General features: G+C 45.4%; 1 long non-coding RNA gene across 6 annotated transcripts in view; it reads left to right on the plus strand.

The window, feature by feature from the left end:
• LOC309333405 overlaps positions 1-24,048 on the plus strand; it is a 61,161-nt gene that overhangs the window by 31,519 nt on the left and 5,594 nt on the right. For 2 of the 6 annotated variants that reach the window (XR_014152493.1, XR_014152495.1), the window contains 3 exons: positions 5,493-5,580; positions 13,132-13,212; positions 19,442-21,534. This is a non-coding gene — a long non-coding RNA (uncharacterized lncRNA). Of the gene's footprint in view, positions 1-5,492; positions 5,581-13,131; positions 13,213-19,441; positions 21,535-24,048 lie in introns of those variants that run through there. The other 4 variants (XR_014152494.1, XR_014152496.1, XR_014152491.1 and 1 more) reach the window with 3 other exon arrangements.

The following is a 24,048-nucleotide window of genomic DNA, read 5'->3' on the forward strand; positions in this document are numbered from 1 at the left end:
CCTGTAGAAAGTTATAGTGCTTGTCATAATCACCAGTCCAACACAAGTCCACTTCACTCCCTTTCAAGCTATGCTATTCCTACCCTCTATTGCACAAGCCCCACTCAAAATGGGGATGCCCCAAATTCTTCATGTCCTGCATTGCACAAAGAGCACTTAGTTCAGGAATGCATCAAATGAAGCCATTCAGAACTCACTCCACCCTTTCATATCTGCCACCAGCTGTAGAGGCAAAATGTACAGGACTAACATTCTTTGGCACTTGTTTGAGTGACAAAGTGAATTTACCTTCTGCAGTGTAACATGGACTTAATCATGAAGACAAATTACTCATCTTAATTCCTCTGCACAAACACACACATACACCAACTCCATGTAATCTTACCTGCAGGAAATGTACAGCACAGCAGTGCCAAGTTCTAAGATTACCACACCTGACTTCCTCGTTTCCCTTGATGGGCACAAGCAGTCCAAACAGAACAAACATTTCAGGCCTCACAAGTCAAAACTTTGAGGCAGCAAAAAGAATACCATAGAATTCAGACTGTGATACAGCAAAATACAATATTAGAAATAAAAACTCAGTTAACAAAAATACAGTGCCTAACACAGTACATTCCAAATGATAAAACAGGCAGAAAAATTACTAGGTGGTCTGCTAAGACCAGCAGCAATTTTCAAGTGGTTCATGGGGGGGAGGGGGGTTTGGAGCCACATTAAAAAAGAGAAAGTGTAGTGGTTAGAGTGTTGGACTGGGACCTGGAAAACCAGGGTTGAAATCTCCACTCAGCCATGAAGCTTACAAGCCTAACCTACCACACAGGGATGTTGTGGGGATTAAAGGAGGAGCAGTAGAACCACCTTGAGTTCCTTGGAGAGAAAACTGGAATATAAATACAGTAGATAAAAAAAGGATCCCCGGTTTATCCTGGACTCCTCTAGATGATGTTTAACTGAGCATTTGCTGGTGAGGTGTTTCATTGGTCAAACATTTGCCCATTCAGTTCTCTGTTACTTGCCTAAATGCAGCAGCCGGCTTCTTTTTGAAAGTGCATTGTTGCACCAGGGTAACAGCACTTTAACCCACCTAAAGAAGGCAAACCTAAATCCTACCACAGAATTAAGCCACATTGGCTCAATGGTCTTGAGCCCAGTGATTGTACCTTAAGAGTGGATAGTGGAGCTATCCACTGGGAACTAGAAAATCTTACAAACACAGGATTGCTGAAAGTGTTCTTAAAGACTCTCCATAATTTAGGTCCCAGGTGGGTAATATGCCTCCTGAGGCCCTCAGCCAAAGGGGGCCCATCTAGTCCAGCATCTTGTTCTTCCAGTGGCCAACCAGATGCCCTAATGGGAAGGGCACCCACAGGACTTGAGGGCAACAGCAAGTCTCCCCACTTGGGAGTCCCAGCAACTGATATTCAAAGGCAGATGGCCTCTGACCCTGGAGGGAGAACATGGCCATACTGGCTAGCAGCTTTTGAGATAGCCTGGTCCTCTGTGAAAGCCACTGAAGCTGGTGGCCATCACTGTCCCTTGGGGCAGCCAATTCCATGTTGTTCTTCAATTCCATGAAGAAGTACAATCCTTAGCATCTGCAGGCAAGGCTGGGAATGTCCCTTGTCTGGAACTGTGGAGAGCCTCTGCTAGATGGAAACCCTGAGCCAACTGCACCCAGAAACACAGGAAGCTGCCCTATACCAAGTCAGATGATTGGTGAATCTAGATCCGTATTGTCTACACTGACCAGTAGCAGTGGCTCTCCAGGATTCCAGGCAGGGGTCTCTCTCAGCCCTACCTGGAGATACTGGGGATTGAACCTCAGATCATTTGCCAGGTCTTCTACCAGGGAACTACTGTTGCTCCATTATGGACCAATGGTCTGACACGGCTGAAGATGGATCCATATGTTCTTTAAAACCTTTAAGAGTAGATCAGTATGCTTCCTAAAACGATTTGTGCTTCCCAGAGAAGCCTAATCTAATGAAACTGTTCCATCTCACAAATGGAGCTGGATCACCTCCAGAATTCTCAAAGCTCTTATTATTGTTTTCCTTTCAGAAACTGTATTTTGTGTACTTCAAGTGACAGCTTGAAAACAAATGAATCACTGAGGCCTGGACCAAACCACTGATGCTTATCTTCTTTGCCCTATGGAGGCTCACTTTGGGCAAACATGTAAATGAGAAACCCCAAATTAGTGTAAATGTGATGTCATTCTTTCTGTTGGTAGCCACCGACTATGAATCAACCTTAATCGTGTTTAGAGTAAGGGATTCTTTGGGCTCAAGCACAGCCTCAAGAAACCAGCATTTCCCTAGGTACTGCCACTAGGATTCTGACTCTGGCAACAGCCCCCTGGACTTGTTGCAGAGAGGAGGGGGCTCAGTCAGAGAGAGGATGTCTTGTCCAAGGGCTTTCTATAACCTGGCACTGACTGTGCAGAACACCTATGTTTAAAGCTTATTTAGCCCATTATTTTCTGCCAAAGAATCCTGGGAGCTGTAGTTTGTAAAGGATCCTGGGAATTGTATCTCTGTGGAGGTAAACTATGCTTCCCAAGCTTCTTGGCAGGGAAACCATGTGATTTAAATCATATGGTCATTAAAAAAAGAAACTGTATAGATTTGTATAGAGTATAAGATGTAAACCATAAGCATCACAACCTGGAAGGATAAAAGTACAGAGATACAGCGCAGCTGCAAAGGGATAATAAAGTGTTAACTCATACAAAGGTTCCCTTTACAAATAATAAAGATGCATAAAAATAAAAGTATTCTGCACCTTGAATTCCATCATTATTGAGAATTAAGGTTCTATGTGGTCTTAAAGGAACAAGACCTTTGCATATCATGGTGCCTATGAGAGCTCATCCGCAGGAGGAGTATTTCTGAATGTGCCAAAGCTGAGCATTCAGGACCACGGAAAACACAAGGTGCTTCAGTGCATGTTACATACAAGGGAACTTCAAGGAAGGCACAAGTGAAGTCACTCCAGGAGGAGACAGTGGAGCCCTCCACATCCTTTGCCCTTGTACTCATGTGCCCAGGAAATGATTGTTGCTGAAAGGCAACACAGGGAGAGCTGCACTGATGGCTGCGATGCATCCATAGTTATAATTATGCTATAACCATGAGATTATTTTAGAATCTTAGCAGGTTTGTAATCTTAGAAATTGCCTTGGCTGTGACTATTATGAAATGACTCTGCACGTCTGAATTTGCCACTACGCTACTGCTTCTGAGTTAACATCAGACCAGGCTGCTAATCACTTTCAAAATACGTAAGGCAGATGTTGTGTTTTTAGGGTCTTGCTGCTTTGAGTTGGCTTACAGTAGCCAGATGGCATTAGGTACACTGAAGCACCACAAAACAGTGGGTGGGAATTTTGAATCAAAGACCTCTGGGTTATTTTTATTTTGAATAAAGAAAGTATATAGGAAAGGGACCAGAGTACTAAAACATGCACGAAAACTTTCAAGCACTCCAGCGAAGCATCACTGTTTGCCTGGCATGTGGAAGACTTTTTGTTCCACAATGGATACTAAGCAGATGAACAGTGAGAGGTAGATGGGCTGTTCGTCATTCAGGCCAAAAGCTCTGAACCATGGGCATACACCTCTCAGTGTTAAAACACTGGAACCCATAAATGGCCAGAATTAAAACAGAGAGAGAATTACCAGTGAAAGAATAATGGAGGATGAAATTGATGGACTATGCAGAGTTAGATAAAATAACAGGAAGGATTCGAAACCTGCAGGACCAGAGATTCTCAGAAGACTGGAATAAATTTACGAAGTATCTGAAAAGCAATTGTGATGAACAGATTACGCTAGTAGGATTGCAAGAAGTTTTGTTAGGTGAACTATTTGAAATATTGCAAGAAAGACTATGAGGAGAATTATTAGTTAAAGATAATTAAATGTAATATAGAAATTAAGAAATGCAGAATAAATGATAGAGAATGGGAAATCATCAGAGGTATTGATGGAAGTCTAAAACATTTTATAAGATGAAAAGTTATGTTGTATGAATGTTGGAATTGATATATTAAAAAATTAATAAAAATGTATATATGTGTGTATATAGATATAGATAGATAGATAGATAGATATAGATAGATAGAATTAAAACAGAGAGAGTAGTTAGTTTAGCTGTGAAGTGTCATGTCCTGATGGAAGTTCAATTGAAAAAAATAATCAAGAGAGGAACCAGATTAAGAGATTAAAAGAAGGAGCTTTTCATATTCACAATGTCATATAACTGGTTGGTTGATGAATGCTGGTATTTTTAGCAGTTGCCTGTGTTTTCTGTGACAGTTGTAAAACTTCTCCCTCTCTCATGGCAGTAGACCTCAAGGTCACACAAAGAAACTGACTGAGAGTAGATTCAAGGCAGGCACAGTGAAGTACTTCTACTTCGATGGCCCTTGTGGTCTCTTCCAACTCTATGATTCTATGATTCTATGATTCTATGACACATAATTAATGCTTGGAATTTGCTGCCCCAGGAGTCAGTGGTGGCCACTGGTTTAGATGTCTTTAGAAGGGGACTGGACACAATTGTGGAGGAAGATAGGTTATTAGCTATTAGCCAAGGTGCTGCATAAAGCCTCTGTGTTCAGGGAGGTCTGCCTCTGAATGCCAGTTGCTAGGTACAGTACTAAAAACAGGGGAAGTCCTGCTTGTGGACTTCCCAGAGGGATCTGGTTGACCGCTGTGGGAACAGCTTACTATAGAATTGTATGGTCTATTATTCATACAAAGATTTATTTCCCATGTTTCTTGAGTTTAGGTACCAACCAGCGTGGCTAAAAAGAGTTAAAAGGGGCAATATCATCCCACAGATGTTCTTCCCTTAGAAGAACAATACAGTGGTACCTCAGGTTAAGAACTTAATTCATTCTGGAGGTCTGTTCTTAACCTGAAACTGTTCTTAACCTGAAGCACCACTTTAGCTAATGGAGCCTCCTGCTGCCGCCGTGCCACTGCTGCGCAATTTCTGTTCTCATCTTGAAGCAAAGTTCTTAACCCGAGGTACTATTTCTGGGTTAGCGGAGTCTGTAATCTGAAGTGTCTGTAACCTGAGATACCACTGTACGATAATTCTCAGGTCAGTCATAAAGTTAGAATCTATGCACAGAGGTGAGGACAATGTTGGAATAGGGAATGAGCCTCATGTTTCCTATGAGGGCATTCTAGGAAGCAGGTAGAATTCCAGGCAGTGAAACTCCCATTCTCAAACAACTTGTGCAATGTGCACAAAGATTTGCATTATTGGAAAGTTTTTGTGAACCATGTTGTAAGCCCAGAAACCCTAAAGAATGTGGATTGGATTAAAGGTTAGTGCACTGCCAGGGCTGGTGATGAATAAGCTGCACCTTGGCTGATCAAAGGATACCACATGGAGGAAGCTCAATATTCATAGACAGATTTATCTAGCATAGCTTTCTCCTTGCCTGAGATGCTATTTATATTTTTTGCACACAGGAGATTTTGACACAAGGAAGCCTTCAAACGTGAAGTTCCCCATCAGTGTGCTCTTAAGTGACAGAACCTCAGGAGATTTCTGCACTCAGTATGTATGTATGTGTGTGAGCGAGCAGTGGCAGACCATGGGGTCTCAAATTTCAGTGACACCCTGTGCGGTGCCAAACTTCGCATCCCGATTCCTGCGCTCAATTCCAAATAATAGTTGTGGAGACCCTGCAGCTCTGTGCACAGTGCAACCAAACTGATTGGCTCCCCAAAATCCACCTCTGGAGATATTTCTCCAAGTCCACTCACCTTCTTAGGTGGGGGCTGTTGCGGGCTGTCATGATTCTGGCAGCAGAGGCCCCGGTTCCTGGGACACTTTCCAGGCAGGAAAGGACATCCCTGGACTGAGCTTGCTACCTGTGAACTGGATTCATCCTGCTCACACAATTGGCCAATCGAGATCAGGCTTGGGGTGGTCCACTCGTGGGGGGTGGACCCAACAAGGCCTGTTGGCTTTTCTCAAGTCCCCTCCTAGGGGATTTATATGGGGCCTTTGGCTGGCCTTGGCAGCCACTCCTTTGCTGGATCACCCTCCCTCCCTATTTTTCTGTTGTGTGTTGCATTGAATGGCCTTGCCAGGGATATTGGCCATCACCATATTTGGCAGCAGGTTGGAATTTTCCCATTTGGCTAATTGGCTGCTGCCATCTGGTTTTCTCCATCCTTGTAGGCATTGTCACTACTTTGGCAGTTTAGGCATTAGGTAGGCATAGTCTTGGACCAAGCGGAAGTTGTAGCCTCTGCTTGCCCCTCCAGAAAATGAGGTCTCCCATTAAAAGGATCCAGCAGTGATGCTTCTGTCTGGATGCCCAGGCATGGGCTAGGTCCACAGCATTTCCTAAGTGCAATCCAGAGGGGCAGCTACTTCCTGATGCAGGTCAAGAACTCCCTCCTGGTGACCCCATATTAAGTACTTGCAGCAGGTGGGCTGGAAGAAGTGTGGTCTACCCAATGCCTATGCCAGACCTCTTACAGCCAATAAAGTCAATAAAGTTGTAGCCTGATTTGACCCAGACGCGCTGACTTAGGCCTCAGATGATGCTTCCAGGGTTATGGGAGGGGTGGGGCGGTGAAGTTGGGGTGCACATCCGCAGCTGCAGCAGGCCCCAACAAAGGCCCCGTGGTGAAGACAGAGGCCCAATCCAGTTGCCACTGCAGGGCCGGAGAGCTGGAGGTAAGGCAGCAGGTGGCAGCAGGAGGAGGCCGGGCACCCACAGTGAAAATTTTGTGGGTGCCCAGGCCCCCCTGCAGATGGCACCAGTGATTTGATGAAAAATGGAACTTATCGGTTCTTATTATTTACAGTTTAAGATGTTCCATCCGATAGAGATGCCTGGGAACGCAAGGGACGTTCAGGGGTGCAACGCTCACATGACATAATTTAAGAGGTTCCTCCTTTACCTGCCATAGGCCAACAAAAATGGCACAAAATAGGGTGAAAGCTTTCAAGCTCACCCAAATAATTTTATTATTTGTACCCAACCCAGCTGACTGGGTTGCCCCAGCCACTCTGGGCAGCTTCCAACAAATTATAAAAGCACACTGAGACATCAAACATTACAAACTTCCCTATACAGTCATACCTTGGGTTGAAAGTGCTTCAGGTTGAGTGCGTACAAGTTGCGCTCCGCGGCAACCCAGAAGTAATGGAACGCGTTACTTCCGGGTTTTGCCACTCGCACATGCACAAACGCACAAAATGATGTCATGCGCATGCGCGAAAGAGCCAAAACATGACATGCGCATGTACAGACGCACCGTTGCATCTTACGTTGTGTTCAGGATGTGAACAGGGTTCCAGAACAGATCCCGTTCGCATCCCAAGGTACCACTGTATAGCACTAACAATGCAGTTCTTCTGGTACCAATGTTATATGGTCCTGGTGGTTGCTACTTGTCACCAGTCTAGCTGACGCATTCTGGACCAGTGATAGTTTGTGAGTCACCTTCAAAGGTAGCCCCACGTAAAGCACATGGCAGTAGTCCAAGCAGGAGATGACCAGAGCATGCACCACTCTGGCGAGACAGTCTGCGGGCAGGTAGGGTCTCATTCTGCGTACCAGATGAAGCTGGTAAACAGCTGCCCTGGACACAGAATTGACCTATGTCTCCATGGGCACCTGTGAGTCCAAAATGACTCCCAGGACTCCTGGTCCTTCAGGGGCACAGTTACCCCATTCAGAACCAGGGAGTCCTCCACACCCACCCGCCTCCTGTCCCCCAAAAACAGTATTTCTGTCTTGTCAGGATTCAACCTCAGTCTGTTAGCTGCCATCTATCCTCTAATTGTCATTAGAAGTAAAATACAAGCTATAACAATATAATAAAATGGGTGGACATTATAAGCATATTGTACAGCCCTTGTGTTTGTCAAGAGTGGCAGCAAATACCCAATAAATAAAAGTGTCTCCAAATGGTTTTTTGGGGGGGCAGGGAGAAGCAGTACCAGTTTGGGGGTGAACTGAACAGGTTTTTTCTGAGGGACGCAGGTGGCGCTGTGGGTTAAACCACAGAGCCTAGGACTTGCCGATTAGAAGGTTGGCGGTGTTGCTCGGTCCCTGCTCCTGCCAACCTAGCAGTTCGAAAGCACGTCAAAGTGCAAGTAGATAAATAGGTACTGCTCCAGTGGGAAAGTAAACAGCATTTCCGTGCGCTGCTCTGGTTCTCCAGAAGCAGCTTAGTCATGCTGGCCACATAACCTGGAAGCTGTACGCCGGTTCCCTCAAGAGAGATGAGCGCCGCCTTTGACAATATTTGTTGGAGCTTTATGAAGAGGAATCTCCAAGGAATGGGGGTAGGCAAGAACTTTGAAAATGGTATAAGTGCAATTTATTCTGAGCAAAAGGCCAAACTTATTGTAAATGGTATGGTTATGGATGAAATTCCAATAGAGAAAGGGACACGACAGGGATGCCCAATTTCCCCTCTATTGTTTATATCGGTACTGGAGGTTTTCCTTAACATGATTAGAAGAGACCAGCTGGTTAAAGGTATACAGGTCGGAACTAAACATTATAAGCTAAGAGCATTTGCAGATGACCTAGTTTTGACACTACAACAGCCAGAAACTAGTACAAAAAGAGTTTTGGAACTTATTGAAATATTTGGTCAGGTAGCAGGTTTTAAATTGAATAAACACAAGACAAAGGTGTTGGAAAAAAATCTCACGGTGGGGGAAAAAGACAGTTTTCAAAGAGAAACGGGTTTGGAAATTACTAAAAAGGTAAAATATCTGGGGGTGAACTTAACATCTAAGAATGTGAATCTATTTAAAGATAATTATGAGAAATGCTGGGCTGAAGTGAAGAAAGATTTCGATATATGGTCAAGATTGAGACTTTCCTTGTTAGGCCGAATTGCTGTAATTAAGATGAATGTATTGCCGAGATTGTTGTTTTTGTTCCAGACATTGCAAATTTTAGATAAGATGGACTGTTTCAAGAAGTGGCAGAAAGATATATCTAAATTTGTCTGGCAGGGCAAAAAACCCAGAATTAAATTCAAGATTTTGACTGATGCAAAGGATAGAGGGGGCTTTGCCCTGCCGGATTTAAAACTTTATTATGAAGCAGCAGCTTTTTGCTGGCTGAAACCGTGGCTACTTCTTGAGAATACAGACATTCTGGACCTGGAAGGTTATGATAATAGTTTTGGTTGGCATGCATATTTATGGTATGACAAGGTAAAGGTACATAGAAATTTTAAAAATCATATTATTAGGAAAGCATTGTATAATGTATGGAATCGATATAAAGATTTGTTTGAAAGTAAAACCCCCAGGTGGCTGTCACCAATGGAAGCTAAGGCGGTAAAAAGATTGAACATGGATACAGACTGGCCAAAATATTGTGAAATTGTAGAATATGATGGTGAAAAGCTGAAACTACAGAGTTTCGAGAAATTGAAACCTAAAGTCCGAGACTGGTTACATTATTACCAGATTAATGAAACTTTTAAGCAGGACAGAAAACTAGGATTTCAGAAGGAGAGGTCAAAGTTAGAAACAGAATTGCTAGAACCCAATACTAAGAATTTGTCTAGAATGTATAATCTGCTGCTAAAATGGAACACACAAGATGAAACGGTTAAATCAGCCATGATTAAGTGGGCACAAGATATTGGTCATGATATTATGTTTGCTGACTGGGAGCAGTTATGGACCACAGGTATTAAATTTACGGCATGTAGTGCCCTGAAAGAGAACATAATGAAAATGATCTATAGGTGGTACATGACCCCAGTCAAGCTTGCAAAGATATATCATTTGCCCAATAATAATTGCTGGAAGTGTAATGAATGTGAAGGAACTTTTTATCACCTTTGGTGGACCTGCCCAAAGATTAAGGCCTACTGGGAAATGATCTATAATGAAATTAAGAAAATCCTTAAGTGGACATTTGTAAAGAAACCGGAGGCTTTTCTCTTGGGCATGGTCGGCCAATTGGTACCAAAGAAAGATAGGACCTTTTTTATGTACGCAACAACAGCAGCAAGAATCCTTTTGGCGAAGTATTGGAAGACTAAAGAACTACCTACTCTGGAAGAATGGCAGACCAAGGTGACTGAATTTATGGGACTGGCAGAGATGACCGGCAGAATCCGTGACCAGAAGAAAGAGACAGTGGAGGAGGACTGGAAAAAATTTAAAATCTATCTTAAAAATTGTTGTAAAATTTCGGAATGTTAAGATGTCAGGGGATTGGACACTAAGAATTACAGCTATAAATCGAAATTTATAAAGCAGAAACTCTTTTTAAAGAGAATTAAAGATAAAAATGGGATGAAGAATTGCTAAAAATTTTGAAATTTGGATGCAGTGAAGGGGAGGTTTGGGGAAGTCGCATTATGTTTGTTCTGTTTTTTCTTTATGTTGTAAAATCAATAAAAATTATTATAAAAAAAAAAAAAAAAAAAAAGAGAGATGAGCGCCGCAACCCCAGAGTCGGTCACGACTGGACCTAATGGTCAGGGGTCCCTTTACCTTTATTTAGAACAGGTTCTTTAATAATTTTATAGACTTATTCAAAAGCTCTAGACCAGGAACTTTTACTAGTGGACGCTCCCACCATAAGTGGAAGTATGTACCACAGGACCCACATCCCCCAACTCTTCTCAAGATAATACATGAAAGGTGTATTGGGGTACATTACCACTTGCCTTATTGACTGCCCACCCTACTGCTGTCCCCGTCAGCTCACCAACTGAGTGAGACTCCCTGCCACCCTCTCCTCCCTGAGGAAGGACCAAGGGCAGTGGAAGCTCAGCCATTTGGTTGTATGAAGCCCTGCCCTGCATACTCTCTCTGCCCAGTGCCAACCCCTGCCTGCTTGCTTTCCTGCCTGAAGCTGGGACAAGCAACAACTCTGGATGTCAGCTGCCTTCTCCTACTTAGTCCCAATTCTGCCCTTGTAGAACTGAGCAGGGAGAATGATGGGGACAAAACTAGAATGAGACACTCTGTCTGTCCATGGCTCTGGCACCACCTGCTGTTGGTCTTCCAGCCTTGCCAGGCACCAGGGGCCAAGGGATCTTTCTTCAGAGTGAGGCATCGGGTGAGGTGGCTGAGGGAGCACCTGCACTGCTGCAGTTTGCCATGGTGGTTTTAGCGAGACAATTTTCCTGTTGCATACACTGGTGAAAGGTGATATTGCGGACCTGAACTCTGCTGATCAAATAACTGATAGTGCAGGTAATAGTCCAGCAAACTTAGCACATCTTCTCCAATGGATGCCTGTTGCTCATGCCCCTTTCATCGCTGCCTTGTTAGAAACTATCCTCTGGTCCCCCATATGTCTGTCGTTCATTAAAATGCCTGCGCTTCCCATGAGAAGGCACTAGCCCTTCCTGGGCATTCCTGGGTGGAGAGCTGCTGTACCCCAGACCCCAAAAGAAAATCCATCAGGCAATGCTAAAAATGAATTCTGTTTTAAATGCAGCCTTTTAGATATATTTGCACAGAAGAGCAGCCAGAAATGTTAAAAGTGCCTGTGTTAGGAATACAATTGGGTTTCTAGGTGTTTTTGGACTACAATTCCCATCATCCCTTACTGCTGCTAGCTGGGGGTGATGAGAGTTGTAGTTCAGAAAGAGCTGGAGACCCAAGTGTGGGAAGACCTGCTCTAGTGAAAGGCAATGATATGGACATGAACTGTTCTGATTAAATTGTAGATTGGATCTTTCATAGCTCCGATAAGAGTGAAGTTCAGGGCGCAAACAGCCCTCCTACTCCCATGACATCGCTCCGCCTGCCTTGCTGAACTTGTGTGTGTTTACTCCCTTGTAGCCAAGGGATCTGCTGTTGTTCATGCTCATGCTGCTATCTTTGCTGCCTTGTCAGAAGCTGCCCACTGGTGTCCCCCAACCCCAGCCACCCCCGTAGATGCATCAATCATTATAAGGCTTGGACTTTCCATGGCGATGCACAAGCCATTCCTTGCCACTGGCGGAGAGCCTGCCCAGACCCCAATATGTCTCTTTGGTGATCTGCCACTTCTTGTGCCAAAGATTCCCCATTTTTCCACTGGGCACATGGGCAAGAGGGGAAGTAGGCATACAGATCCTTAAGGCTGGGTTTGCTGTGAAGTCCACAGGATCTAAGCCAGGAAACCTTGGTTCATTGTGGGGATTTGTTTCTCTGCGCACATGTAACTCGTTAGGAAATTAATTTTGGAAATGCATGGTTTGCGATGTACTGGATTTTCCCAAAAGGGCCGTCAAAAAAGTGAAAAATATTATGATGCTTTAAGCCAACCAGCTAAAATGTGAATTTAAAAAGGAGAAACGGCTGTTGAGGTCATCCCTCTGTCTCAAGAGACCATGGCGTGTGCCTTGGGGGCTGAAGCCAAACCGCTGGGCTAGCAGCAGTGAAGTGACCTCCCCAGGGCATAAGCCTGGGCAGTGTGTCTGGTGGTCTTGGGCTGTCCAGACGACAGGACCCCCCTCTCGGCCTCGCTGATGGGGTCCAGAGGAAAGCAGAGCAATGCATTAGGCACCAGCGTGGCTGCAGGAGTTGCTGGAAGGAGGCGCCCAAGGTGACAGCCAGCTGCCTTATGGACTCCACTCCGCATTGTGTAGGGCTTACTCCTTGGCCTTTCCTTCTTCTGAAGATATCCCACAAGACAGAGGAGGTTTAGGATCAGAGTTTTCCTTTCCCCAGATGGGCTCCCTTCCCAGGTGGACGAGCCCCACCTGCCCCTCAATTCCCACTCCAGCACATGCAGGAACCGCCTCCTTAACCATTGGACCCATTATTGGTCCCATCTGCTCCATCCTCCGGAGCCTGTCTTTGCATGCAGGTGAAGTCCCTAACTCACCAAGGGTTTGAGACCCATTGGCTGCCCTCCCCTGGTTTAGCCAGCCAGTCGAAGCTGCTCCTGGCGTGTGGCCTCTGTCACGTGCTGACAGCTTCTAGGACCAATTTACATTGAAATGGATGAAAGTAGTCACAGAAGCATTTGGAACATACCCACAACCACATTGCTTTTCTATATTTGCTGTAAGTCACGTGCAGAGCTTCGGGTGACAGGCAACTAATAAATGAAATGATTATACTTCCTTCTACCATGATACCTGTCACTTCTATGCTGTCCAGCGCTCCGTGTCACAAAAGCCGCTGTTGGAATCTGCAATAGGAATACACTGACATATAAACCAAGAATGGCTGTTAACTGTGGTGAGTGAGAACATTTATTTGACATTTAAATGAGAAACTGTACTTTGTTAAAATTGTTCCACGAGGCTTTGTTCACACTATAACTGCAAAGCACATTCAAAGTACATTCCTTGCCCCCCGAGAATTCTGGGAATTGTAGTTCACTAGGATTCCCAGCAGCCCTTAACAAACCACAGTGCCCAGAACTTGAGATGGGGGGGGGGTGTACTTTGAAAGTACTGTACTCAGAAGCATAAGGCAGAACCCCAACTCACAAGCTACAGGTATTGGGATATTCTCTGGTGAGAATTTCTCTCTTCTGTGGGTTCTTTGATGTGAGAAAAGGAGTACACTTCCTTCCAAGCATCTGCTGTGTGAATTCTCTTATTTCCTTTGATTTAGCAAACAAGGTCTGGAAATTTCTATGGTACCTCCTCTTTGTGACCCAGCTGATGTATTCCAAGACTTAAGGGAGACACAAAAGACTTTTGACTTTTGGAGCATATAAGCTGTGAAGGTGAAGGAGAGGCAGAGCCATCTTCAGCCTGCGCTGTCTCCTCTCCCAGGCTCTGCTTCCTTGGGGATAACTTGGAACCTTAAAGAGCTAGCAGCCCTCTAGCCTGATGTAGGCACTCCTTCTCCTGCCTGGACTGGTGGTTCCACAGGCTCAGGGGAAGCTACTTGCCAGGGTCCTGCCTCTGACCTACGGGATCAGGTGATACAGGAGCTTCTTCTGAGGGCTCTGAACCTGGTCTGGATCCTTGGCTGGAGACTACAGCCCCTGACTCCAGATTGCCACTGGGCTTTAAGATCAGGACAGTGCAGGTGACAAAGATAGGGATGCTGTATCTTGGCAAAAATGGTAGGGGGTGGATGAAAATTGAGGGTGGTGCCAAGTGGTAATTACCCAGAGCCCTGAGGCCTTTCTTTTAGGGATAATAAGGTCCCCAAAAATGATTAACTTACCTTTGCAACAACAACAACAGCTAGAATTTTGTACACTCAGAACTGGAAATAAGAGAAAACGCAGACGAAAGAAGAATGGATTTTAAAGCTAATGGACTATGTGGAACTGGTGAAACCTAGCCACAAAAATAAGAAATCAACATGGCAGACTATTTGTGGAAGAATGCAAGCCCTTTCTGGAATACAACAACAACAACAACAACAACAACAACAACAACAACAACAACAACAACAACAACAAAATAATTATACCACGCCCATCTTGCTGGGTTTCCCCAGTACTCTAGGTGGCTTCCAACTGAATATTAAAAACAATACAGTGTCAGACATTAAAAACTTCCCTAAACAGGGCCGCCTTCAGTTGTCTTTTAAAACATCTGCTGGGAGGGCATTCCACAGCGGAGGCGCCACTACTGAGAAGGCCCTCTGCCTGGTTCCTTGTAACCTCACTTCTCACAGCGAGCGAACCGCCAGAAGGCTCTCAGCGCTGGACCTCAGTGTCCGGGCTGGGTGATGGGGGTGGAGACGCTCCTTCAGGTATACAGGACATAGCTGTCAACGTTTCTCTTTTTTTTAAGGGAAATTCCCTTATTCCAAATAGCATTCCGCACAAGAAAAGGGAAAAGTTGACAGCGATGATACAAGACTCAAGCCGTTTAAGGCTTTAAAGGTCAGCAACAACACTTTGAATTGTGCTCGGAAACGTACTGGGAGCCAATGAAGAGCTTTCAGGACCGGTGTTATATAGTCTCGGCGGCCACTCCCAGTCACCAGTCTAGCTGCTGCATTCTGGATTAATTGCAGTTTCCGGGTCACCTTCAAAGGTAGCCCCACGTAGAGCACATTGCAGTAGTCCAAGGGGGAGATAACTAGAGTATGCACCACTCTGGCAAGACAGTCTGCAGGCAGGTAGGGTCTCAGCCTGCGTAGCAGATGGAGCTGATAAACAGCTGCCCTGGACACAGCTTTGACCTGTGCCTCCATGGACAGCTGTGAGTCCAAAATGACTCCCAGGCTGTGCACCTGGTCCTTCAGGGACACAGTTACCCCATTCAGGACCAGGGAGTCCTCCACACCAGCCTGCCCCCTGTCCCCCAACAGTATTTCTGTCTTATCAGGATTCAACCTCAATCCGTTAGCTGCCATCCATCGTCCAACCGTCTTCAGACACTCACACAGGACCTTCACCGCCTTCACTGGTTCTGATTTGAAAGAGAGGTAGAGCTGGGTATCATCTGCATACTGATGAACACCCAGCCCAAACCCCCTGATGATCTCTCCCAGTGGCTGCATGTAGATGTTAAAAAGCATGGGGGAGAGGACAGAACCCTGAGGCACCCCACAAGTGAGAGCCCAGGGGTCTGATCACTCATCCCCCACCACCACTTTCTGAACACGGCCCAGGAGGAAGGGGCGGAACCACTGAATAACAGTGCCCCCAGCTCCCAGCCCCTCAAGATGGTCCACAAGGATGTTATGGTTGATGGTATCAAAAGTGGCTGAGAGATCCAGCAGAACTAGGAAAAAGCTCTCACCTTGTCCCTAGCCCGCTGGAGATCATCAACCAGCGCGACCAAGGCAGTTTCAGTCCCATGATGAGGCCTGAATCCCGACTGGAAGGGATCCAAATGGTCCGCTTCTTCCAGGCGTGCCTGGAGTTGTTCAGCAACCACTTGCTCTATCAGCTTGCCCAAGAATGGAAGATTTGAGACTGGGTGATAGTTGGCCATATTGGCCAGGTCTAGAGATGTTTTTTAAAGAAGCGGTTTAATGACTGCCTCTTTCAGTGGGCCTGGGAAGCATTCACCACCCCGCAGAACCCATCACTCAGCCCTTCCCAGCTTGCTTTTATCAGCCAGGATGGACAAGGATCCAGGAGACAGGTGGTTTCACTTGTCCAAGCAGCCTGTCCACTTATCATTATTACCATTATCATCATCATCCCACTTTTTCCCCTAACAGAAACTGAAGGTGGTTTTCAGAGTAAATCTGGATTATTTTGAAAGTTGCAGCTAGTTTTGCATTAAATGTTGAGTGCTTGACAGAACTGACCACATTATTTCGCCACTTTCTGCTATATGCTTTACATATTTTTAGAACAAAAATGCAACCGATGATAGTGTGAGAAAGTCACTTTAAATCCACCAAGGTCAGAGTAGTTATGCTCAAGACATTCACTGATAATTTACTAGTAACTGCTTTTCTACATAAAAATGCAACCATAATTTTAAGTGATAGACATTAGGCCAGTAGAAAAAGATTAAAATAAACTACATCTCTGTTAAAAGAACATGCAGAGAATATAGCTCACATTTGCTCCAAGCAAGCTGCTTGAAATTATCAAAGGTTTTTGTTTCTGGCAATGATCTATTTGGCAATGATATCATAATCAGTTGAAACTGTATGCAGGATTTAAAATGATGATATTTGAAATAGAATAATATGTCTTAGCTGAAACGTTTATCAGAATGCAGTATGTAAAAGGGACGGGATTAAGAGCAGCAGGGAGGGAAAGGCGGGAAGCCAAAGTTTAAAGAGAAATGTACGTATAGCAAATTTGAAAGCTGGAATTTATATGTAAAGAAAAGAAGAAATGGAGGTTGGTGGTTGGTGGTTGGTGGCCCATTGAGTCCAGCATCCTGTTCTCACTGCGGCCAACTAAGTGCCTGTGAGAAACCAGGGCTAGGGTTGGAACCTGCATTGGGAGAAGGTTTGGAGATGCTCAGTTGAGACTCAGATGGCTCAGAGATGGTGGCTGCACCTACCATGCCCACAGAAGGAAGCCTCGGTCTTAGTCAGCTTGATTTGCCAGCAAGACAAGCAAAGGGTTGCAGGCGACAGGGGCATCAACTTCCTGCTGTGGCAGGGCAGCCCTGTGCCTCAGAAGATGGGAAGAGCCTTTAAGGAAGATTGGAAAACGTTTGTAGAATCATTGGAAACTGATGAAAATGTTAGCAGGGTTAGAATAAATCCAGCAGTTGAAATTAAGTGAAGATATAATGGGGAAAATTATTATTATTTAATTAGCATATGCAGTCGTAACGGAAAACTAAAATGAACCATGGAATGGGGGGGGAGGGAAGTTGATGACTATTGTATGGTAATATTAATTTGAATGTGAACCTATGTAATGTAAAATTACAAATACGTTTGGTTTTTTTAAAGAACACAGGAAGAGCCATGCAGCTGGGTCATGCCAATGGCCCATGTAGTTCAGCCTCTTGTCCTCTCAGTGGCTGATCAGGCACCCAGAGGGCGGAAGCCCCCAGGCAGTATTCCAGCACAAGAGACCCATCCTCCCCTGTGGTTTCCAGCAACTGGTATTCAGAAGACCTCCAACTGGGGAGGCAGAGCATAGCCATTGTGGCCAGGAGCCATTGAAAGCCCTCTCTGCAATGGCTATCTACTGAATCCTCTTTGGAAGCCATCCAAGTTGGTGGCCGTCACTGTTTCCTGGGGGAGGGAGTCCCAGAGTTGAACTCTGTGCTGTGTGAAGAAGGGCTGGATCTTCCCACATTCAGCTTCCTAGCTCTAGCGTTGGGAGAGAGGGACCAAAACCTTCCTCTGACTGCCAGCACAGTATGCTGATGCAATAAATACTCAGAAAGATAGGAAGAAAAAGTTCAAAATGCACTTCAAAGAGTGGTTGCTTCAACTCTTTTGCAGGAGAAGTGACCTGTTCCAGGTGGGGTGGGGGGAGAGATGGCTAAGTGGAGTCCTTCATATGGTGAGGTTAGCTGAAAACTTGCCTTGTTTACTAAACTTAGCTTTCCAAATCATGCAACTTAAAAGCAATACAAAAAGACCTTTTGACTTGTTCAGGTCTTGATCAGTTTGCTATCAGGAGTTTGAAGGAGGCATGGCAGCTGGGAGTCTGGGAAATTATCCAGTGCCAGTGTTTTGCTGTTTCCTGTGTAAAAGAAAAAGAAGACGAAGAAGATAAGAAGCGGTTTTATACATTCCTAGTATCTTTGAAAACCCAAAACAATGCAATGCCTGGGACAAAGGGAATGTAAACTATTTCTGCACAGTGTGGGAACTCTCAGAATCAGAACAGTAGAGTTGGAAGGGACTCTGAGGCTCATCAAGTCCAACCCCCTGCAATGCAGGAAGAAATGGGTGCCCTGTTAATGCTGGAATCCTTGCCACCTTCCAGTCAACTATTGGAGATTCCATAGCTCTTGATTCTCTGCATTAAACAGGGTCATTTATTTATTGCTTGTCTGATATATAGGCCACATTTTGGGCTGCAATTGGCCCAAAAGAGCATGAGAAGAACCTGTCAGTAGCCCATCCAGTCCAGCTTCCTGCTCTCATGGTGGTCCCCCAGATGCCTGTGGGAAGCCAGCAAGCAGCGCCCATGTGCAAGAGCTCTCTCCTTTCCTCTGGTTTCCATCATCTGCTGTTTGGGAGCACTGCTGCTTCTGGTCATGGAAGCAGAGCATAACCACCCTGGCTAGTAGCCATTGGTAGTCTTAGCCTCCATGAGTTTATGCAGTCCTTTTTTAAAGCCATATTCACATAATGCAATAGTGATGCTGTTAATAATGATTCAATTAAAACCCTCTGATCACGGGCTCCCTTCCACACAATATAGGAGCTTAGTCTTTAGTGGGGGGTCCCTGCCTTTTGGAATTCCCTCTCCTTAAAATAATAGACAGGTACTGTGTCTGTTGTCTTTTCAACACCTGCTGAAGACCCCTTTCTTCCAGTAAGCCCTTGAAGTAGATATTTATTCTAGCCTGCATATGTTGGAACTGATTATAAGTATTTAAATCCAGGTGGGGAAAACCTGTACCTCCTCCGGATGTTGCTGAACTACAACTCCCATTAACCCTGACCATTGGCTTTGCTGGCAGGGGCTGATGGGAGTTGGAGTCCAGTAACATCTGGAGGTCCACAAGTTTTTTCTTCTGTGTTTTTATTCTTTTATTGCCTGTGTGATTGCTGCCCCTGGCTCCTTCGGAAGGAATGGCAGGTATGAAATTAGTACTGGTATTACTATTTCTGCAGAACCTTCTTCGACTTGCCTTCTCCATCTTAGAGATGAAGCAATCTTGGTAATATTGCCACAACCCACCAATCAGGGACTTGTTCAGGCAACAACGGCCATGCGCAACTGTAGACAAACACATTATGACAATGACCAGAACAGTCCCCTACAATACCCTCTGCTTCTCCACATGCCGAAGTGTGGAGAAACCCCACTGCAGCCACCCCAACCTCTCTCAGCCCCTCCTTACTCTCTGGAGACTACACAAATTTCTTGCGTGTTTTTCCCTAGATGGAATGTGTCCTTGAAATGTGCCTGGATGAAAAATAGTGATGCAGACTCCTCTGACTCTTGAAAGGCTGGAAGGCAAGGACCACACACCTTCCTCTGACTGCTTTCACAATAAATAAAATACTTTTTGTTCTGCCTGCTCAGTTCCTGCATGCACTTCCTAAGCCTAGCCTAAAGAAGCTCACAACCAAGTCTGGGGCAAAAGAGCACCTCCACTCCTGCGGCTTCCAGCAACAGGTCCTTGGACTTCTTCCTGGGCCACGCTCTGGTCATTTTTGAGCTGCAGCTTGTAGCTCTTGGGTGCTCAACATAAACACAAGTGGTGCCAGAAGTGGGGAATCCATAGGTGGCAACCATCTCTTGACCATCTCCACCCAGAGGAACATCAGAAGATCCTTTATTACCAGGTCAGATGAGGTGCCCATCCAGGCCAGCACTGTCTACACCAGTCTATGTCTAAACATTTGCCCTGGCCAATGTCTTGCAACCTCCTTCATCCCAGTTCCTGTGGAAGATCTCTCATGAGATCCTCAGCAGTGAACATCCAAAGAGTCTTCTGGATCAGGCCAGTAGCCCATTCAGTCAGCATTCAGTCCAGCATCCTGTACTCACAGTGGCCAACCCACAAGCAGGATTCGCACACAAGACCACTCTCTCCTCCTGTAGTTTCCAGCAACTGGGATGCAGAGGCACCACTGCCTCCAACAATGGAGGCAGAGCCTAGTCATAATATCTAGAGCAGGCATGCCCAACCGGCAGATCGTGATCTACTGGTAGATCATTGGACGTCTGTGGTAGATCACTGGCTCCCCCCAAAGAAGCTCAACAACTTTGGCTCCCCTAAAAAAAAGCTTAACAACATTGTCCTGAACCCCTAAAAATGGGGCTTTCCTCCTTCTTAAAAAAACTGCCAGTTTTTAACTCTGTGAGTAGATCGCAGTCTCTTGGGAGTTGGCCACCCCTGCTCTAGAGCCTCAGCAATCCTCTCCTCCAGGACTCAGGTTAATCTTGAGGCCCAAGAAGACCCCTAGATTTTTTTTCACATGTGCTGCTGTCAAACCAGGTGTCCCTATCCTATATTTGTGCATTATTATTCCTGGCTAAGTGTAGAAGCTTTGTAAACTCATTTTGTTAGTTCTCCAATCTGTTAAGGCCACATGGAATGCTTTCTTCTGCAGCATTAGCCGCAGGTTGGTGTCACTGCAAATTTGTTGAGCACCCCCTTCCATTCCTCCACCCAAGTCATTGTAAAGACGTGGTCCAAAATGTTCAGACCCTTGACCAGAGTAGAGGAAGACTGAGATTTAGACCCATTTTTTTAGAAAAGAGATGGTGAAATATGACTTCTAGGGATGGAGAGAGTGTGCAGGCTTTGTTGATGCTTAGTCATTTGTGATATATAGATAGCACAGGTGAGGGGGCTTTAGTTACCAGAGTCCCCATTTCCCGGGGACAGTTCCTGGATTTACAAAACAGTCCCCTGACAAAATCCATCTATTTAGTAGGAAGTTGAAAAGTGTCCCCGGATTCACTGAAAAAATCTGGTAACCTTACTTTAGAGACACCTGTGGAGCAGATGCAACTGTGGCTCTGCAGGTATTTCAAGCCCCTTGTATAGTGGCTTGGCATCTTCTACACTTGAGGGATTGCCTTACGCCCTGTGTGCCTACTCAACCTGCACAACTGGGACTGTTACAGCTGCCACGTAAGACTCATTCCACACTTGCAAGAAATCTATATTTTAGTGCAACAGCACTAATACTTTGGAACTCCCTGCCTAGGGACCCAGGCAGCTGCCTTCACTGTACTCTTCCCCACACCTCCGTAAAGCATTCTGGTTTAGGGGCCTTTGGAAGACATGTGGAAGGCTGCAGGGTGTGGAAAGCCTTTTGCTTACTGCTGAGTTTAATGGTCATGGCAATATTTTGAAATGTGTGCCTGTATTTCACTGCTTCATTAAACATGAAGTGACATTACATGACATGAGGTGTTTTTGTAAACTTGCTTTAATTTTTTTGACAATCAAGTGGGGTATAAATGATATAGGATGAATTAAGTTATATTAAATTAAAACGAACTCAACTGAAGTTGAATCAGAAGCGGTGATGGTCTATCTATCTGCTTGTGACTTATGTTATTCCTGTACAGGATTATTTTTGTGCTTCTTCCTGATTTTGTTGTGTCTTGAGACTGAGATAAAAGCCTCTCGACCTACAGCAGCCATTCTCCTAAAAATATTCAGGACTGACTTCTAGGGCTGCAACTCTTTCCTATCTAACCTTTCCTCTGTTTTTTGACCATGTAGAGGTTACATGCCCCATATGTTTTAGAAAGCTCTCCTCCTTTTATGGAAACTTTCCCTCAAAAGGCCCGCACTAGTGTTCTATGACAAAAGCTTCTGAAGAATGTTTAAAGCGTTCAGTGGAATTCATCTTATTGTGAGGCTACTTATGTACCCTAGGAGTAGAATAGGGCATATAACATATTTCAGATCGATTTTACAACAGCCTGCAGTTTGATTCCACTCTTTGGCTGACAGAACATGGGAGGTCATGAACTGGACAAGCCTAAGTGATGGGGATAGTGTTTATCCCCACTGACACAGGGTTATGCTGTTATGCTGTATGGGTATATCAGAGCCAGGTTGGGGGCTCCTAGATAGTCTTCTCGCAGCCTGAGGTCAATCCTTGTTGGGGGCTGGCAATGTAGCTACCTGAGTTCCCGGGGTTGTGTTTTCATTGTGGCAGCATGGCCTATAAGAGGCTGCCAGTGGGGGGTGGCTCAAAGGGGATCATTTTTCCAACGTCACCATCACCCGCAACATCACAGGTGAGGAACCTTTGAACTAAGGCAGCTTTGCACATAGAAGAGAATCGGGAGAAGCAACTGCAAGCCCCTTAACAGACAGAAATCTGTCCTAGTTGTGGTTTGGGGAAAATACAGTGGCGTTGTGTGGGTAGGGTCACGGGGCAATTTTCCTGAGCACAAAATTCTTAGGCGCTTAAAATTTTGAAAAAAGAAAGAAAGTAGTAATAATAAATATAACACACACACACACACACACCCAATCTCCCAACATTCATGTGAGGAGCAGATTTGGACAATGGTTGGTTGCAAGGGCACCCTCCACACAGTCTTTAGTAAGATGCCCACTTCCTACCAATCCTCTGTGCTCAGTGCTCAAGGGAGCTGTGGCTGGCACTCAGGTAGTTTGCCGAGCTATTGCCCCTTTGTTGCAGCCTGTTGGGAGTTCTGCCCTGCCCCACGTCCCCTTGCTCGCTGGTGCCAAGAGAGGTCCCCCTCCCCCATCTCTGCAAAGGGAAACTGGTGCTACCTCTGTGGAGGAAGCTGCTGGTCTCTGGGTGCTGCAGGGCTGAGTGAGCTGGTGCAGGGCTGGTGGGGCTAGATTGAACTACAACTCCCTTCATCGCTGGCCATTAGCCATGCTTTCTGGAGTTGATAAGAGTTGTAGTTCAGCAGCATCTGGAGTTTTCCACTCCTGGTATATATGAATGCATGGGTGGTGAAGTGTGTGACCCTTATTGTTGCTCTAACAATGGAGGGGGGAATTTAGTGCTGGGGGGATGTCAGTTTATGCTTCAGGAAGCAGAATATGTCCAGTGCCAAGATTGCAAATGCTGGCTATATTGGCCAAAACAAAATGCCTAGATCTTTGTTTTGCTAAATTATAAGGAACACTGTTAGAATATCACAGGCAAAATATGCCTGCACAAGAAAAGCAACCAGGTGTTTCAAAAAAAGGATGGGGAAGTTGGGGCTTTGGAAAGGGCCTTTACTGTGACCCCCTCCAGATGTAGATGTACCAACCATCTGAGGAGTCATGACTTCCCCTCCCTGCTGTAGCAGCTTAGAATAATAGATTCACAGAGTTGTAGAGTTGGAAGGGACCCAGAGGGTCATCTACTCCAAGACATGGGTGGTCCTGATGATTCCCCTGTTAGGAAGGGGTAGAACATATGAGGCTTTGGGGCTATGCGAGAGGGGGGAAAGTGGGGACATAATAGAAATATGCATGATGTGGAAAAGGTGAATAGCAATGCTTTCTCCCTTGTAATATCAGAACCTGGATCTCTTTAAGAAAGCTGAATGTTGGAAGATTCAGGCCAAACACACAGTGCCTAGTGACACTGAAATTTCCTCCTTCCAGAGGCACTGACAGGGATGGCTTTAAGAGAGGATTAGTCAAATTCATGGAGGGTTAGACCATGTTGCACCTCCAACCGCAGAGGCAGTCTACCTCTGCATACCAGTTGCGGGCGTCCCAAGTGGGGAGAGTGGGGCTGCATTTGGAGTCTGCTTGGGGCTTCCCTTGGACATCTGCTGGGCTGCTGAGAGCTGGACTAGATGGGCCTTGGTCTGATCCTGCAGGGCTGTGACAATAAGAGCCTGGAGTATGGCTGCTTCGCGAACAATTCAGTGAACAGTAGTGCAGAATTTCATCTCCCTGGGAAGGAGCACATGCTCAGTAAAGCTGTCTCTTGCTTCTGGTCCTAAGAGTTGGGGTGGGGACAGGGAGGTAAGGGCTTCTGTATGTGGGAATGTTCAGGAAGGCAGGAGAGGATATATTGTTTAATTATATCCTTCCT

This window comes from Podarcis erhardii, assembly GCF_964252035.2.
Source record: "Podarcis erhardii genome assembly, chromosome: Z".
Classification (NCBI taxonomy): Eukaryota; Metazoa; Chordata; class Lepidosauria; order Squamata; family Lacertidae; genus Podarcis; species Podarcis erhardii.